General features: G+C 36.7%; 1 protein-coding gene across 3 annotated transcripts in view; it reads right to left on the minus strand.

Annotated features, from left to right (window-relative positions):
- Window positions 1-12,557, minus strand: part of LOC136843436 (neuronal calcium sensor 2) — a 988,260-nt gene that overhangs the window by 607,729 nt on the left and 367,974 nt on the right. The gene's annotated exons all lie outside the window — the stretch shown is intronic.

A 12,557-nucleotide genomic window follows, 5' to 3' on the forward strand; every position in this document is an offset into this window, starting at 1 on the left:
CTCAGTTGTTTTTAAGATCTGCGGGCGGACAGACAAAGCCGTCCCAGTAGTTTTCTTTTACAGAAAACTAAAAATGTATAAAATAAATATAAAATCGTATAAAACATAAAATGTATAAAATAAATATAAAATTGAAACAATGATTCTGCTACTGCGTTTACCATTCCTTGGAAGTGGCGACGTTCTCTCTCTCTCTCTCTCTCTCTCTCTCTCTCTCTCTCTCTCTCTCTCTCTCTCTCTCTCTCTTGTATTTTTACGTACCAAACTATTCTCCTAATTACCAACACTTCAAAATTCAACACCAGGTCTCTGTCAGAGACAAGACATACGATAATCATAGCTCTTCATTGCGTAATACAAAGATGTATCGTATTACTACCCTAAAACAATTCTCCTTGTATTTTAATATTTCACTTACATTTTTGTCTACTTATTTGTTAATTTATTTATTTATTTTTTCCTAATAGCTGATCTCTTCTTCCTGTACATCCCGTTACCGTCATCTTCTGAATAATAATAATAATAATAATAATAATAATAATAATAATAATAATAATAATAATAATAATAATAATAATAATAATAAAGACGAATGATCAACACATTTAAAGCCCATTTGGTAAAATCAACGGAAAACTAAGACTTCAATGCATAAAAAAAATGTGAAAAGTCTACCTAAAAACCTTGAAGGCTGTTTCTAAATAGCAACTGTGTCACACTCTTCAACTTAATTATCATAGACAAAAAAAAAAAAAAAAAAAAAAATTAGCATCCTGACCGGTGATATAAAATAACCGAGCCTTACGTAATTATACTAATTCTTTATAATTTCCTGGAAGACGCCAGGTTGCCAACATCCTACGCCAGTATTATATGAAGATGTCAAATAAAAGTCAATATTATGTTCCCCAGGCTCTCTTTACTAAAGCGCACGTGCCATACGCCATGAGAATCAACATTCTAGGTTCTATTTTGAAAAATGAAACACAAAAGATAATATAACCTCTAGGATCACGTAAGTATAAGGTGTCACAAAACATAGCGATGAAAAACACACAGTGAAATTAAGTTAAGATCCGTTTTTCCTTTAGTACTACGATAACAACTGACACGCCAGAGAATAAATAAACTACAAGGTATAAGCTTCTTGTAACACACCTTACAAGAGTAATTCATTACACCTTCTTGTAATACACCTTACAAGTGTAATTCATTACACCTTCACCTAATACACCTTACAAGAGAAATTCATTACACTTTCTTCTAATACACCTTGCGAGAGAAATTCATTACACCTTTTTGTAATACACCTTACAAGAGAAATTCATTACACCTTCTTGTAATACACCTTACAAGAGAAATTCATTACACCTTCTTGTAATACACCTTACAAGAGAAATTCATTACACCTTCTTGTAATACACCTTACAAGAGAAATTCATTACACCTTCTTGTAATACACCTTACAAGAGTGATTCATTACAGTTAATTCATTACACCATCTGAATATCAAATATGCGTTGAAACCCTACGTTTTGGAAAAAGCTGATATGAATCAGATTCCCCGTAATGTTAGCATACGAAAGGCTTATATTTTCACGATTCTTCTCCTTGCTGAGAGAGAGAGAGAGAGAGAGAGAGAGAGAGAGAGAGAGAGAGAGAGAGAGAGAGAGAGAGAGAGAGACCTACATATGCAATTACAAAGTATAAACTCTTTCAGTACACAAGCGAGGTATTTTTACTTTTCCACACCAACGGAGAGAGAGAGAGAGAGAGAGAGAGAGAGAGAGAGAGAGAGAGAGAGAGAGAGAGAGAGAGAGACCTACTGTACATATGCAATTGAAAAGTATAAACTCTTTCAGTACACAAGACAGATATTTTTACTTTTCCACACCAACGGAGAGAGAGAGAGAGAGAGAGAGAGAGAGAGAGAGAGAGAGAGAGAGAGAGAGAGAGAGAGAGAGAGAGAGAGAGAGAGAGACCTACATATGCAATTAAATAGTATACACTCTTTCAGTACACAAGGAGATATTTTTACTTTTCCACACCTTTTCCACAAAAGTATAAACCATCGGCACGAGAGAGAGAGAGAGAGAGAGAGAGAGAGAGAGAGAGAGAGAGAGAGAGAGAGAGAGAGAGAGAGAGAGACCTACTGTATATGCAATTGACAAAGTATAAACTCTTTCAGTACACAAGACAGATATTTTTACTTTTCCACACCAACGGAGAGAGAGAGAGAGAGAGAGAGAGAGAGAGAGAGAGAGAGAGAGAGAGAGAGAGAGAGAGAGAGAGAGACCTACTGTATATATGCAACTGAAAAGTATAAACTCTTTCAGTACACAAGACAGATATTTTTTACTTTTCCACACCAACGGAGAGAGAGAGAGAGAGAGAGAGAGAGAGAGAGAGACCTACATATGCAATTAAATAGTATACACTCTTTCAGTACACAAGCGAGATATTTTTACTCTTCCACACCATCGGCACGAGAGAGAGAGAGAGAGAGAGAGAGAGAGAGAGAGAGAGAGAGAGAGAGAGAGAGAGAGAGAGAGAGAGGCCTACATATGCAATTAAAAAGTATAAACTCTTCCAGTACACGAGCGAGATATTTTTACTTTTCCACAACATCGGTGAGAGAGAGAGAGAGAGAGAGAGAGAGAGAGAGAGAGAGAGAGAGAGAGAGAGAGAGAGAGAGAGAGGCCTATATATGCAATTAAAAAGTATAAACTCTTTCAGTATACGAGCGAGATATTTTTACTTTTCCACACCATCGGTGAGAGAGAGAGAGAGAGAGAGAGAGAGAGAGAGAGAGAGAGAGAGAGAGAGAGAGAGAGAGAGAGAGAGAGAGAGAGAGAGAGTTATAATCTTTTTCCGAAAAACTCACAGCCGGAGGGCCCTGCAGTCTAACATACTAGAACCCTGGGGTCCAGCCACAGCCTACTTAATGGTCTTTTTAATAAAGATTTGAAACCTTGGATCCATCCATACTCTACTTAATGAAGATTTGAGTCCCCTGGACCCGGCCATAATCTACTTAATAAAGATTGAACCCTGGAAGCCAGCCATAGTCTGTTTAATAAAGATCTGAACCCTTGCATCCAGCCATACTTTACTTAATGAAGATTTGAACCCCTTGGACCCGGCCACAGTCTGCTTAATAAAGATTTGAACCCTAACATCTAGCCATAGTTTACTTAATGAAGATTTGAACCCTAACATCCAGTCATGGCTTACCAAACTGAGATCTGAGCCCCTGTGCTTTGCCACACTCTGCTTATCAGAGAAGACCTGGGCCCCTGGGCCCATTCACACTCCATTTGAAAGAAAAGATCTGAACCCCGGGCCCAGCCAAAGAGAATATTTGAATACCAAGACCCAGTCTCAGACTCCTTAACAGAGGTTTGAGCCAAAGGGACCTTGCCACAGTCTACTATCCCTTAGGTCTAGCCACAGCTTGTTCAATGGAGAAGTTTACCTTAAATTTGAGCCCATCCACAGTCTAATAACAGATTAGACTGTTACCCCTGGGCCCAGGGAAAGTCTACATAACAGGACCCAGCCTCAGTCTCCTTAACAGAGGGTTGAACCAAAGGGACCTTGCCACAGTCTACTAACCATCACATCTAGCCACTGTTTGTTCAACAGAGAAGACTGCCCTAAACTTGGGCCCATCCACAGTCTAATGCCAGATTAGACTGCTACCCCTGGGCCCAGCCGAAGTCTACTGAAAACGATTATCATGCTTAAAACAATGTGCTCGGGCACAGTCACTCAGCCAGAAATAAAACATACTGTTAAAGCGTGCGCATAAAATAGACGTATTGACAACTAGCTCGGATACGACAGACTCACATAAATACATACATAAATATATTATAATGAACTTCGCCGTATCTGGTATATAATATAGGCACCAGAGATATGTGTTTTATAACATTTTGGAGTCATACAATGACTCGCTCTGAAAATGAATTGCAAAATGGATTAGCGCCTCCGCCATATCCGACAAATTCATTCAGATTGATGCGCATTATTTCAATATGAGGCGTCAAAGATTCCCGAAATCGCTTCATATATATATATATATATATATATATATATATATATATATATATATATATATATATATATATATATATATACATATGAAATTTTATCACACCGTGATTTATATACAATCATGAAGCTACAAATGTCGTTTAATATCCAATTCACGCTACTTCGGGAGTATCCCCGATGGGGAATTATCACCGAAGGGGAATTTTTAAAGTGATAAATGGATCGGTACCGGCGGGTCTCGATCCCTCGACACAGTGCCTTCTAACGATTCCAATCGACGTTCAAACCACTGACCCGCCGGTACCAATCCATTCATCACATAAAATTCCCCTTCTGTGATAATTCCCCATCGGGGATATTCCCGAAGTAGCGTGAATTGGATATTAAACGACATTTGTAGCTTCATCATTATATAGGTACATATATAAAGCGATTTCGTAAATTTTTGACGCCTCATACTGAAATAATGCGCATCAATCTGAACGAAATCCAGCCGAAACTGCGCATGCGCCGACCTTTGCTTCATGGCCCCTCTAACTTCAAAAGGAACTGTCTCCCTAGAGTCCCTAGTTGCTGTCCTACAGTTACTAATAAAACAGCGCACGCATTTAAATTTAAAGGTTAAGTTGCAAGAGCTCCTGCCGAATAACCTCTGCACTGCGATCTTTTTGCAACACGGGACGCGAACGCCATTCTAACACGTCCAGTTTCAAAGTCAGATCTGACGTCATTGCTTTCAATAACCATTACGAATAATGACCGAATTCACACTGGAGGGCCTCGACGAGGTAATCCCCTAACCGCCTACCCCCTCTCTCTCTCTCTCTCTCTCTCTCTTCTCTCTCTCTCTTTGTGGTAATTCCCAATCCCCGCAAGGATAAAAACATTTTACATGTATCTACTGGCATTCTCTCTCTCTCTCTCTCTCTCTCTCTCTCTCTCTCTCTCTCTCTCTACCGGAGTATGGATGTGTAGCATAACACACAGACACCTTCACGGTACGATGTATGGTTTATACCCAATGATGCTTTACATGGTATCATAATTATGTGTACAATTTTACACTGTAATAGCTCTTCGTTGGGTGAGTCGGTAGAGCTGCGGACTGGTACTCGCTGGGCCGGAGTTCGATTCCCCGGCCGGCTGATGAAGAGTTGGAGGAATTTATTTCTGGTGATAGAAATTCATTTCTCGCTATAATGTGGTTCGGATTCCACAATAAGCTGTAGGTCCCGTTGCTAAGGAACCAATTGGTTCTTAGCCACGTAAAATAAGTCTAATCCTTCGGGCCAGCCCTAGGAGAGCTGTTAATCAGCTCAGTGGTCTGGTAAAACTAAGGTATACTTAACTTTACACTGTAATAATCGGTAAACAAAGAAAAATATACCCATCGATTGGATTCATCATAAGAATACAGTTCTGTACCTTCACATGTTTTGTACATTGATGTTTTCCCTAACTAACTGCAACTGACTTGGACTGCAAAGAAAAAAAACATACAAATTTTGAATGGTCTGGCCATATACCACGTAGCAGCTAGGAACATGACCTTGAACTGAATGTATGAAATTTGGGTTACATGACCCAGCGCTGGGACTTATTAACAAGGTCATTCATTAGCCTTGGACCTTTAAAGGTTTATGCCGGTCTATGTAGGAGCCATACCTGACTCACCTGAGGAAATACCTGAAGATAAGAGAGATATACACTTGACGACTTGCGAAAATTCATAATAAAAATATCTAAAGACAAATGGGTCGAGTAAAACTCCCTAACTGAAGTACTGACGAAGTCTCGCATGTCATTAAGTGTTGCATTTACTTCCAAAGTCCGCAGAGAGTAACATAAAATTCAAAGGGAGAAATGAACAAGTATATTTAAATTTTGCTCCAGCTCAAAAGGTTCTCTAGATCATGGCCGTCCAACGGCATGCCTGTGGGCCAAAACTGGCCCGTTTGATTTTGAAAGTGGCCCGCTAGAGAAAAATAAGTAAAAGTGTATTTCTCTTTTTTATATACACACATACAAACAAGTGGCCCGCTAACCAAAAATAAGTAAAAGTATATTTCTCTTTTTTATATGTACACATACACACAAGTGCTCCGCTAGAGAAAAATAAGTAAAAGTATATTTCTCTTTTTTATATACACACATACACACAAGTGGCCCGCTAGAGAAAAATAAGTACAAGTATAAGTATATTTCTCTTTTTTATATACATACATACACACAGGTGCATGACTTTGTATTTTCAAGAGTGGTCCTCAAACTAAGCAACTTGGACGGCCCTGCTCTAGATTATATATCATGTCCACGTGTACTTACATACATACATACTGGCATTAGTTAACACACTTGGAATGAAAACTCTAAATACGTATCACCAAGGATAAAAAAAATTCCAGAATAGACATTATTACATGTGAAGACAAATTTCTTCTTGCGTCACAATATTCCAAATGACGATTTTTACTTGCAATGAATTCAATGAAATCTGTTCAAGTCTACAATCTGACTTGTCAGCGCTATGCATAAAGACCTTGTCTTCAAAATTAAGTGGATTACTCCGGAGGCGGGGAGATATCTGGCTTTTTGAAATTCAATTTTGTTTATGGTTCATCTTTTCTTTGTTTACAATATCTGCACAATGGGCATTCTTTACTCTTGGGTACATAATGATGATCCCCAAAGCATGGGCGTTATGTTCATATATAATAATAATAATAATAATAATAATAATAATAATAATAATAATAATAATAATAATAATAATAATAATAATAATAATAATAAGATATCTGTTTACTAGTTCATGACCATTATTTTATTCTTCATCATATTAACGTGAATAAGCCAATACTATGAAAAATTCAGTGAAGGTCCCATAGAGTTTCATCTTCTTCATCAGAGGCCCATGTCATTTTCCAATAGCAATGTCACTCATGCATTAAGAAACTGGTTTAAAACATTCCCCGAAATTCGTTTCATCCCAAAGCTGTGAGCGACGACATTCTTGAGAAGCACAAATGGGCCAACTCTGGTTTTACGGCTTGTCAGAAATTATTATTATTATTATGATTATTATTATTATTATTATTATTATTATTATTATTATTATTATTATTATTATTATTATTATTATTATTATTATTATTATTATTCAGAACAAGAACCCTTTTCGTATGGAACAAACCCACAGGGGCTACTGACTTCCAAAGAAAATGGTATTCATTTGAACGAAGTAACAGAGGGTAATAGGAAATAAAAGGGATTGGTTATTAGAAAAGAGAAAAATAAATTAACAAATTAAATAAATAGGTAAAAACGTAAACGTCAGTAAATTATTAAAATGCAAGTTGAATTGTTTTTGGGTAGTAACGGTTTGCATCTTCGCTCGAACTTTAGAAGTCCCAATCGCACGACATCCTCAGTAGGGAGATTGTTCCACAGCCCAACGGTCTGAGGAATAAAGGACCTCTGGAACTGAGAAGTTCGACGGCGAGGTTAATCACGACACACTGGGACTGACGAAGAATACCGCGTTTTAAAGAGCATATCATCAATGAGACATCTGTGAAAAAAAAAATTAGAGAGAGAAATCCGTCAACCGTTCATTAATCCTCAACCAGTTCTTTTTATCAGTTAAATCATCAGGTAATGACAGGTCCCCTGAAGAGTAACTGCTCTCCTTGGCACGAACACTTTCGTGGCACAAGACACACGAGCGATAAGAAGGCCGTCTGGCATGAGGAGGGAATGCATATGGTACATAAGCGATAACACTTGTCATTACCCAAGGCAATTATCAGTTAAGTGATAAAAATGGATAAAAACAGGCTAAGAAATGTGCAACAGAGTTATGTATATGTGTTTGTGTATGTGTGTGTGTGTATATATATATATATATATATATATATATATATATATATATATATATATATATATATATATATATATATATATATATATATATATATATATATATATATATATATATATATATATATATATATATATATAAATATATATATATATACATATATATGTATATTTTATATATATACATATATATATATATATATATATAAATTATATATATATAAGCCTTTTCTTTTACAGGAGCTGACCCTGTATTGTGTTAATCTTTCGGTTCTCAAAAGGTCTTCTGGGATGAAGTTGCTAGCCCATACACTTTTTGAACTTAACTACAACCGCCACGTCCGTCCTTGCACCGAATTCGAACCAGGGACGTTTTGCTGGTGATAATCGATTGATTTATATAAACTGGCGTCACAGACTGCTTGGCAAAAGTTTCAGGTTCGATTCCTGGGGCGAGGATGGGCAGACAGGTAGTGCCTTAGCTGGTATGAGCAGGAATTACGAACTTGGTTTCTAGTAGACTGTCGTCGATCACGACAACGGTTGGGGCGGGGGAGGGTTGAATAAAGGGTGTTGTACGAGTAATATCATCCAGAAACGCTTGATGAGAAAGGGAGATTATATATACTGTATATATACTGTATATATATATATATATATATATATATATATATATATATATATATATATATATTTATATATATATATATATTATTTATAAATATTTATACATTATAAATATACATAATCTATATATATATATACATAATTTTATATATATATACATATATATATATATATATATATATATATATATATATATATATATATATATATATATATATATATATATATTATATATAATGCGTTTGTGTTTGTACACACGTTTGAACACACACACACAGAGAGAGAGAGAGAGAGAGAGAGAGAGAGAGAGAGAGAGAGAGAGAGAGGAAAGCCTTGGTAAACGACGTTTTTCTTATCCACTGACACGAAATCAAGTCACGCATCCCTTGCTCCCCTCCGTGACTTGCACTGAAAACACCAAGGGATAAGGATCAAAGAATTTGTATCACATGATGACATTATCATTCTCAAACTGTATTTAAAAGGCACGAGTATTTGAAATTAATTATATTCTCCTTAGGTTCTCTCCCTTACTCACAGTTAACGCCATTATCTGCAAACCGGTGTCCCTCCACAGTCCTCTAACGATTTATCAATTTAAAAGCAAGAGAGACATAACACCTACCCTTCCCCAGAACTACTTCTACACCAAACCAGTCACTCGCGAAGCTCTATATATAATAACCATGTTTTAACTTCTATCACAAAACTTTTAATCACTAAACAAAATCTATCAGTTTCCAGGCACGACGGTAAAATGTGAGGCTGATGTATAAAATGTCTTGAAGGTGATGTACTGCAACAGCCACGTATTTGTCAATTTTTGCTTAAGCATTTTTTTGTAAGTCCATCTGTACCACATACCGCTTTTTTATTTCATCCTCAAACTTCTCACAAAACTATTTCATACTGACACCTTCCCTCTTCTTTGTCTAAACAATTACAGCTTTTGCAAATTCGTTCTTCTGTCATCTGTTGACCCTCTCAGTGAAGAGCTTCTCATTTCCTTATCCCATCACCTGGTGCCTTTATTCTCTCTCCCTACCATTATATATTCACAAACTCTCCTTTCTGATACTTTGGTCCCATACTGTAATTCTACATACTCCTCATATAATCCTTTTAACTACAATGCCTTTAACCCCAGCCTATTTTCCAGCCATTTCCAGCGATGGACTCACTGTCTTCTTGTCAAACTTACTTGTGAAAATGACATTTGTGGGACATGTTTGTCACCCTTCCTCAACAGTTGAAACTTACAGCTGTTTTCACATTTACTTCAAGCGGATAATGATCAGATATACCTCCAGCCATTCCTCTCCCAACAACTTGCTCCTGCGCCTAATCTGCTCTGACATAAAATGCGACGAACTCATTTCTCTTTTCCAAAGCATACTTACGATTACTGTGATTAAAGAAAACTCATTTCCAACATCACTGCACTCTCCATACCCATTCTGACCCCCAGGAACTGGGTACTCACCAAAACATTCGACCTCCTCCTCCTCCTCTGCCACCTACCTTTTCATTAACCTAACACACACTAATGTCCTCGTCTTCCAAACACGTAAGGGAACAGACTCAGACTCACAGAGAAACAAATACTTTTTGCTCTGATTCTTCTCAAATTCCTGGACCATAAGCAGTTAATACAATATAAAAAAAAATTCTCCTACGCACGAGCGTATAAGTTTATACGCATCATACAGCAGAAATCAATATACGATACTCGGAGCAAAAACAAATTGCAAGTTGATATTAAAAGCGTCTTTTCATTCTCTAGAAAATAACCGTAAACAAAGAACATTGGAAAACTCATGCAAATGAAATGACTCTCCAACCCATTAAAGATATGGCTTAAAAACTATATGAATAGTCCATTATTCCTGCTGGTCCTCCAAACCAAGGCATAAAACGCAACTCATTTTCTAAAAGACATCATGCAGTCGGATCAGTCCTGGTGGAAATTAAATTCTCTCCCTCGTTCTGCCTTGCTTTGCTTCTTCATACATACTTTCACAAAGAACATCCCCCTAAATGCGTATACATACATATACATATACATATATATATATATATATATATATATATACATACATATATATATACATACATATATGTATACATACAAATATGTATATGTATATATACATACATATATATACATATATATATATATATGTACATAAACTTTCACGCTGACAAGTGTAAAACCCATTCAATCTACTGGTAAGAAAGGATACTTCGTTCTTTCACAAAATTATATTACATGGCTGATCAACAAATTACAATCATCACAATGATAATAGAAACAAACTGGGAAAAGAGAATTCTTATTAAAAAAAAACTTTTCCCTTCATCAAAACAAAACTGAAACAGTAAGTCTAATGATATGTCCACGCCATGTCATGAAGACGTCGCCAACTTATCGGGCATACAGCACAAACAAGTTGAATACGTACTTGTCAACGACTTTGTTGGTGGTATTCCTAATCAAGTGCTTTATACAATTATCCAGCACCAGCACTTGCCAAAGATCTGCTCCCCACTTACAGTCGCTAACTTGTTTTCAACCTGTTGACGACGCATAAGCGATAAATCGCCGACTTATGTTCATAACACGTTATTGGTCACTAATTTGTTTTCCACCTGTTGAGGACACATACGCGATAAATCGCCGACTTATGTTCATAACATGTTTTTGGTCATGTCAATAACTTGTTTAAGACCTGTTGACGACACATAAGTGACAAATCACCGACTTATTTTCATAACATGTTTTTGGTCGCTGATTCGTTTTCAACTTGTTGACGACACATCTGCAAGAAATCGCCAACTAATGTTTAAAACATGTTTTGGTAGCTAAATTGTTTTTAACCTGTTGACAACACAAGTGATAAATCACCGACTTACGTTCATAACTTGTTTTTGGTCACTAACTTGTTTTCAACCTGTTGACGACACATAAGCGATAAATCACCGACTTATGTTCATAACATGTTTTTGGTCACTAACTTCTTTTCAACCTGTTGGCGACGCATAAGCGATAAATCGCCGACTTATGTTCATAACACGTTTTTGGTTGCTGACTTGTTTTCAACCTGTTGACAACACATAAGCGATAAATCGCCGACTTATGTTCATAAAATGTTTTTGGTTACTAATTTGTTTTCCACCTGTTGACAACACATAAATGATAAACCACTGACTGATGTTCATAACATGTTTTTGGTCGCTAACTTGTTTTCAACCTGTTGACGACACATAAGCGATAAATCGCCGACTTATGTTCACAACATGATTTTGGTTGCTGACTTGTTTTCAACCTGTTGGCGACACATATGCGATAAATAGCCGACTTCTGTTCATAACACGTTTTTGGTCGCTGACTTATTTTCAACTTGTTTGTGATATCTTCTCGAAAAGTTACCGGCTTAGGTTTATAATACGTGTTACTGGAATGTGGCTGCACCTTTATGAAATCCACTACCTGGTAATGCTTGCTTAATAACAATAACATAATGAAAAGTGACACTACTACTGCTGTTGGTACATCGTTTGTACGACCAATGGAACCTAGCATACGTCACATACATAACAAACTTTTACGTGCCAATGGAACTTAGCACATGTCACATATTATAACAAACGTTTACATGTCCGATGAAACCTAGCACGTGTCACATATATAACAAACGTTTACAGGGCCAATGGAACCTAGCACGTGTCACATATATAACAAACGTTTACATGGCCAATGGAACCTAGCACATGTCACATATATAACAAACGTTTACATGGCCAATGGAACCTAGCACATGTCACATATATAACAAACGTTTACACGGCCAATGGAACCTAGCACATGTCACATATATAACAAACGTTTACATGGCCAATGGAACCCACCATATGTCACCTATATAATGAACGTTTATATGACCAACGGAACCTAGCATATGTTACCAATATAATACACGTTTACATGGCCA

Source organism: Macrobrachium rosenbergii, chromosome 11, assembly GCF_040412425.1.
Source record: "Macrobrachium rosenbergii isolate ZJJX-2024 chromosome 11, ASM4041242v1, whole genome shotgun sequence".
In the NCBI taxonomy this organism is placed as follows: Eukaryota; Metazoa; Arthropoda; class Malacostraca; order Decapoda; family Palaemonidae; genus Macrobrachium; species Macrobrachium rosenbergii.